The following is a 7,525-nucleotide window of genomic DNA, read 5'->3' as shown; positions in this document are numbered from 1 at the left end:
ATAATTTATTCGGGTGATTGCACATATTGTTGGTGTTGTTATGGTGCTGGAAAACCTTCCGATATTGAAAGTCCTTGTAGTGAACTACTCCTGTGACCGCGGCCGCGGTAACTATTACATCTGAAAGCGCTTAAGTTACAGGCATAGCTGACATCGCTTATATAACAGGTTGAATCTAAAGTAAAAACCAAAACAAAATGTTAGAATCCGTGTTTATGAATAACATATTTAAAATAAGCTCTTACAACAACGTGATCGGTGGCTACATCCCCGTGAAAGTAGTGTGGTGTTCCTCCTTGTATAAACGTAGGTACTGGATGTGATCAACCGTGCAGTTTTCTTCTAATTTGAGCAAATGTATGTTCTTACAGCCACAGCTGGAATATTTGGGATATTTCTATCCTCACATCGTCAAAATCAAATTACCTAGAATGAAAAAGAAACTCATATCAGTAAGAATAGATTAAAAGTGTTTAATATAAGCCGAAAAGTGTTCCATAAATAGGGCTCCACACATAGCTCTTTTCTGAGAGGCAAAAGGCACAAGAGAAATTTCAGATAACTAGAATCAGGACCTGGTAAAGTAACTTCAAATCAACCTCCACCATGCCTATGCATCTTCCGTTGGGAGGGGTACCCAAAGATACTTTGCTGTTGCATTCATAGAGAACATAAAATTATAACAAGGGACAATTGATTTATGTTACGAAGTAAATTAATTAGACGTGCTACAATAACAAATAAATACAGATGACTGTTTAATCTATTATGCGAAGTTCTTGAATGGATGTTCAAATTGAAAAGGACAAATTAATGCTAAAAGTGCTTTCCCCGACTAACCCGGGAACGAATTGATATGGCTACGCCTATCCTTCTTTAGCAGCAGTGCCGTGCACTAGTTCTGTTTTGGACAGGAAAATAAACGTTTGGTTGTCTCCAATTTGATCATATGATACAGAATATACTCGTTTGCTACATCTTATTTTCCCCTGAAAGGTGCATTTGTTGCACCCCGCTGTCTGGCCGCTCACCCAACAACACCAGGCACGACGGAACTTGTCTTTTTTTATTGGACGTTGTGGTAGCGCACTACCCTCAAGTGGCCCAATGAAACCAGGTTAATCCTGTTCATGTGTCCGCACCCCGTGGGACCGCCGTTAGGCATAACGTTACGGGGGGGAAAGGCGATTTAGTCGCCACTACTTCGTATGCGCATTTCTCTGCGCTCCCTTTCGCCATGCATCAATTTCGTCATTACTATAAAGGCCATCTTGCTCACAGCAATCCAACAATCTATTTGTCCGCAAATTCGTGGAACTAAATTCCTAATGGAAGGTTCCTCTCCAAAAACTCTGTTTACAGACAGTCTTTCGCCGTGAAAACGAGGGCAGTGAAACATTACATGTTCTGCGCTTTCCAATTCGGATGGACAGCTTGGACAGAAAGGATGCTCCTCTACCCCGCGCTTATGTAGATATTCCTTGAAGCCACCGTGCCCGCTCAATATCTGTGTGAGATAGTAATTTAGTTCGCCGTGTTTTCGCTCGTACCATTCCGCTACAGCAATCCGGACTAGCATGAAGGTCCTGCGCTCTTTTCTCGAATCTTCCCACCGTTCTTGCCACCTAACTATTGTTCGTGACCTTGCGCTTTTCTTAGCACCTTCAGATGGTCGGCTGAATCCAATGCCATACAGATCGGCCATTTCACCTGAGAGTAGATCTACTGGGATTGTCCTGGATAAAACATGGATCGCGTCGTCGGAACAGCACATGCTATTCGTATAGCAGTAATGCGGTAGGCTGCTAGTATATCTTTTTGGTGGACCATTTTAGATCTGTGCCATACTGATCCTTCATATAATATTATAGAGCTGGTTACGTTGGATAATAGCTGGCGGGTAGCTTCGCTTGGGCCGCCGATGTTGGGCATTATTCGCGTTAGGGTTCAACTAACTCTAGAAACTTTCTCACCCACCGCCCTGAAGTGCTCCCTAAAAGTTAGTTTTGAGTCAATGATTACTCCCTAGATATTTCAAGGAGGGCTTTGAATTTATTTGATAATCTCCTATGGTTAGGACCAACTCATCCACAGTCCGCTTTGAGCTCATCAGAACCACTTCTGTCTTATTGCTAGCCATCTCCAGCCCCGTGTTCGTCAACCATTCCTTTATTCTTCCCACGGCGTCATTACATAATGCTTGGAGCAGATCAAATTTCTTGGCCACTGCTACTACGACAAAATCATCTGCATAGCCGACAATTTCCGTGCCTCCGGGAAGTTCGATTTGTAGCACCCCGCCATACATCGCATTCCAAAGAGTTGGACCTAGAACAGATCCCTGAGGGACACCGCCCGTGGTATTGTGCTTTCTTAGTCCCTCATCTGAATCAAAAGGGAGTACTTTGACGCTTAGATAGCTACAAATTATTCGGAGCAGGTACGGAACTTGTCTTGGGACACCCAAAGTGCACTCACGCTTCTCATGGCTCCAGCGGGTTAGCGGCTTCCTAGAACTTAAGCCACTTGCTGCTTCTAGATCTGACAGCTGTCAGCTGGAGTCTTAGCCCGGCAAGCGCAGGGCACGAGCACAGAACGTAATCGATCGTTTCCTCCTCCAACCCACACTTCCTACATCTGCTATCACTGGCCAAGCCTCATTTAAAGGCATGTGACGCCAGAAAGCAGTGTCCAGTAAGAATACCCGTCATGAGTCTAGTCTACAGTTTAATGATAATGAAAATATAAGAATCAGTGTTTATGAATAACATATTTTAATTAATCTCTTACAACAACCTGATCGGTGGCTACATCGCCATGTAGGTAGTGTGGTGTTCCACCTTGTGTAAACGTAGGTACTGTATGTGCTCAACCGTGCAAATTGACATTAGCAGTAATATTATTTACATAAACATAGCATGATATTTGTGCAGGCCTCAATATAGCATACATTGGTTCAGTTCGGTGTGCACCAGCCACTGGTACAAACACTTTTGAATGCATAACTTTCATATAGGATGGATGTCCAGCAGTGCTCCGGTTGTGCCAATATGTAATGGGCTGCTCCGTCTCTTGGTACGGCTGTATAGGTATAGGCGGGTGCAATGTATTACTTGTCTGCTCAAGATCGTATGGTACATATATGGCTCGAAGACGCCAGAGGGGATTGGAGCCAGAGTTTTCGGACCCAGAACCAAAATATCAGTAACTCTAAAAGCATAAGTTAGTGCGCTAAGCTGAACCTTCAGCGCTGATACCCCAATGAAACAATTGCCATACTCAGTCAGGCTGTTGTAGTTGTTGTAGCGATTAGGTTACTCCCCGAAGGCTTTGGGCAGTGTTATCGATGTGATGGTCCTTTGTCGTATACAGATCCTATACGCTCCGGTAACACAGCACCATTAAGGTGCTGGCCCGACCATCTCGGGAACGATTTATATGGCCACATTGAACCTTCAGGCCATCCCTTCCTCCCCACCCCCAAGTTCCATGAGGAGCTTGGGATCGCCAGAGCCTCGTCTGTTAGTGAAACGGGATTCGCCGCTCGAAGGTGAAGTTGACAATTGGGTTGGAGAAGCTATATATTGCGCTACACAACCCCTTGAATCCCACTCAGTCAGGCAGTCAGGTTCCACTAAAGGCATTTGCGGCGTTCGAAATAAAGTCAGCACTGGTCCTTAAGTGCGTAGAAAAGCTGAATCAATTAGGAGCACACAACGTAGTACTGTTGGCCTGGGTCCTAGGCCACAGGAGAGTGGAGGGCAATGAGCAGGCGGACTCAATGTTTAATTTGTTGCGTCTCTCCCACAAATTGTCAACCTCCCAGCAGATCCTTGCAGCGGGTCTGCGCCATACTCTCCTCTTCCGGGAAGGTATCGACCCCAATCCGGGTCCTTCTCCTGACCCCAGTACTGAGAAATGGGTTTGCTGCGTTTGTCGGAAAAGAATCTTTTTAGGACGGTCATATATATAAGGGCCTGAAATATTTCAATGAACTTCCTAATCACATAAAAAGTAGTAATAACTTCAATACTTTTAAAAAAAGTTAATTGGAGCATTGTAAAACCCTTCCAATAAGATATAGTTTTTTTTTTTCTTTTATTTTTTTACATGATATACCGATACTGGAGCGCGAAAAGGGAATGGTAATATTGATAGCAGCAAAATACAATGCATCCGGCCCTAAGGAAAATAAAATCGGTGGCCACCTGTAACTCCAGACAGTTCCAACAACTAATTTCGCTGGAATTCGGTATTTCCAGCTGGTATTTACTGTTGCTGATCGGAATCACTCGCATTCCGACAGCATTAATATAACAATAAATTTATATAATGTGTAACAAAAATAAAGAAAATAAGGCCAAATAAAAGTTGCAGCAGGGGGGATTGGAAACACGTCCTTTTCAACCTCCCATTATATGTTGAGCTGTGCTAATCGGAATCTTCATGCATTCCGACAGCGTCTTTAATAAACAAAGTTGAGGGGTTATTTTCAATTTCCAACATCCAAAGACATGTTTAGCTGCATTGATCGGAGACTAATACATTCCGACAGCTTAAAATACACATATAATTGAAAAATATAAGTTCCAAATTTTTTTGCCCTAAGCTGGGAGCACTGGAGGATTGGAAACGTCGTAATGAGTGGCTCCCAGACTCGTCCCTTTGTCACGCTAGTAAATATGCTGATCGGAATCACATGGCATTCCAACAGCATATTCAATAGAAATAAGTGATTATAACAATGAATTGTACTTAGTAGTTTAAGTTTTAGGCCTAAACAGCCGTAATAATAAATAAATTAAATTAAAAAAATAAATACTCTTGTCAGTGTTTCACGTGCAAGGGATGGTTGCATCGGACAGGTTGCTCTGGGCTAGATTCCAAAATCCAGCGTCCTCGTAACTTTTATAAATCTTTTGTGGCTCTTGTTGTTCACGGCCTCATTACATTATGAGGAAATACGGCACCTGAGAACACAGCCGTATGAAGCTAAAAAACACAAGCATGTCTTCAGTGAACTCCACAAACAGGCGTCGGACCTCTATGCCGGTGATTCCTGCACTCAAAGAACAAAACTAGCAGAGGAGGAACGCACTCTCCCTAGGGAAACGAGAGTAGTCACTCTAGCTCAACTTCGAGCTGGATAACGTAACAGGTTAAACTCTTACCTATCCAGAATCAACCCCGACATACAAAACATTGTCCTGCTTGTAATGTGTCCCCACATGTCACCAACCATCTCTTTAAATGTATTGTGGAACCAATGCCTCTAACACTCCTCTCATTATGGTGCACCCCTGTTGAAACAGAAAGTTTCTTTGGACTCCCGTTAGAGGACATTGATGACAATTTGTGATCGGTCGCACCTATTGGATGGGGCGAAGCACTGCTTCTACAACAACAGCAGGCGGACAACACGGAAAGAGAGGCAGCAACTGCATGACCCATCGATCCCGAGCCGTTCCTGCCAGTTGGCCCACAGGGGCATTTATTAGCAGAAGGGAGGAAAAGAGAGAACACTGGCGCAATATGCCAGGCCTGAGTCAATCTAAGTTACTGTTACGGGGTTATAGCACAACTCGAATTAGGGCATTAATAGGCCTCTCAAAAAGATAACCTAAGAACCCTAACGGCTATTCTTACAAGACACTGTAGGCTGAACAGTCACATGCAAAACTGGGTATAATATCGAACAACACATACCGATTTTGTGATGGATCAGCAGACGGTGGACCATATCCTTCTATATTGCGGCGCAATTTCAAGACGTAGGGCTAAGTTTATGGGCTCACCATGGCCAGAGCATTCCCACATTTAATCACTCAAGCAAAGAACACTGCTGGGGTTCATCAAGGAAGTCGGCTAGGATGAGGTTCTGTGAAGATGTGCAGGTCACTGTGCAATCCTCATTAAATTATCTATCTATCTACGTTCCGGTAACAAGCACCATTGTGGTACTAGCCCCACCATCGCGGGAACTATTGATATGACTACATTAAACCTTCTAGGGATTGAATATTAATAATGCCGGCAATGAGAGAGTCTGCTAAAATGTACCATTCTCCATGGAATGCTCGATATATAACTTTCCACGTTTTGAAACAGTGATGAAGAGCAAAATTTACAAAAATTTTAACTGGCTGTGGGTAGTAAGGTGTTGATGTCCTCTCTTAACGCAATGTAATGACAACTGCGATGCAGGGAAAATGACAAAAATCTTGCAAATCTACTGATAATAATTAATTAATGCCTCCCCTTCTATGCAGTTCTATGCATACATACATATGTATTTTTCTCTCCAAACGCTAATTAAAAAAATTAATTGGTTTTCTAATGAACTTCGAACTCTGTCGTATTTGCATTCTTCAGTTGATTATCAACAAAAGCATGACAAATTATTTAATATGGTAGCCAATTTACTTACCCTTTCTGGTGCGATGATTCCTGGACAATCGGGCCTGACTAGACGCGATTTTTTTTGCCTTAAGAAAGCGTGCTTAACGCGTTCTATATCATGTTATGGCACACCTTTGGTGATGCAAAAAATCAAAGCCATTTCTGCTTCTAATGCTTCTGGGATAGCAGCAGCAGCTCCCGGTGGCGCCACATAAATAACAGTTACATGCCGATCAGTTGCCTTTTTTGCTCCGGCTACCTATTCAATTTTAATTCACATTACATTATCTACTAATGCAATTTTTAATCAATACAAATCAATATAAATTACCGAAGCAAATACTGGCAAACCAAGATGCGTAGTTCCACCCTTTTTTAGGGAAATACATCCAACCAGTTTGGTACCGTATTCCAAAGCATGTTGCTTGTAAAGTACCTTGTATCCTTGGCAAATGACACGTGAATCTGCATTTAGTTGTAGATTTCCTCTGATTTCGGCATATATTGAGCTGAATCGCAACCCGGCGGAGATGCTATCTATTAGAATAATATAACATTATTTTTATTATTTAAAAATGCACATACGTATGAATGAAAATCAGAAGGTAAATAATGTTGTTGTTGTTGTAGCGATAAGGACACTCCCCGTTATCGACTTTGTTGGTCCTTTGCCGGATGCAGATCGGGTACGTTCCGGGAACCATTAAGGTACTAGCCCGACCATATCGGGAGCGATTTAGTTGACATGAAACCTTGTAGGCCATCCCGCCGATTCTATACAACTTAATATGGTAACGAATTAAAAGACGGTGCACCACCTAATTTTTACCAAAAATTATCAAACGTGGAATCAAAAGGCGCGCTTCGGTCTCCGTTTTTATTATTACTTGATATTTTTAAATTAGGTGGTGTCCCGTCTTGTAAAACGTTACCCTTAATATTATTTTGGGCGAAGGCCGCCAAACGCAAAAAGGTGTTCTCTGCAGCAAAATTTTTAATTTCCGTCACATGTCACAACTAAAAGTACAAATATTTTTCGTTGTAAACAAATATATTTTTTTTTTTTTTTAGAGATTTGATTGTATGGAGGAAGACCTTCTTATATTTGAAAGTCCCAGTTCCAGGT

General features: G+C 42.4%; 1 long non-coding RNA gene across 1 annotated transcript; it reads right to left on the bottom strand.

The window, feature by feature from the left end:
* Positions 1-251: 251 nt before the first annotated feature.
* On the bottom strand, positions 252-7,188 carry LOC137242834 (uncharacterized). Its single transcript, XR_010950383.1, has 3 exons — positions 6,731-7,188; positions 6,428-6,658; positions 252-426 (listed from the first exon to the last, which is right to left on the bottom strand). It is a non-coding gene; the product is annotated as an uncharacterized lncRNA (long non-coding RNA).
* Positions 7,189-7,525: the final 337 nt, after the last annotated feature.

This window comes from Eurosta solidaginis, chromosome 2, assembly GCF_040869045.1.
Source record: "Eurosta solidaginis isolate ZX-2024a chromosome 2, ASM4086904v1, whole genome shotgun sequence".
Taxonomy (NCBI): Eukaryota; Metazoa; Arthropoda; class Insecta; order Diptera; family Tephritidae; genus Eurosta; species Eurosta solidaginis.
Note: the sequence above shows the minus strand (reverse complement) of the source record. Positions and strands in the feature narration are given on the sequence as shown.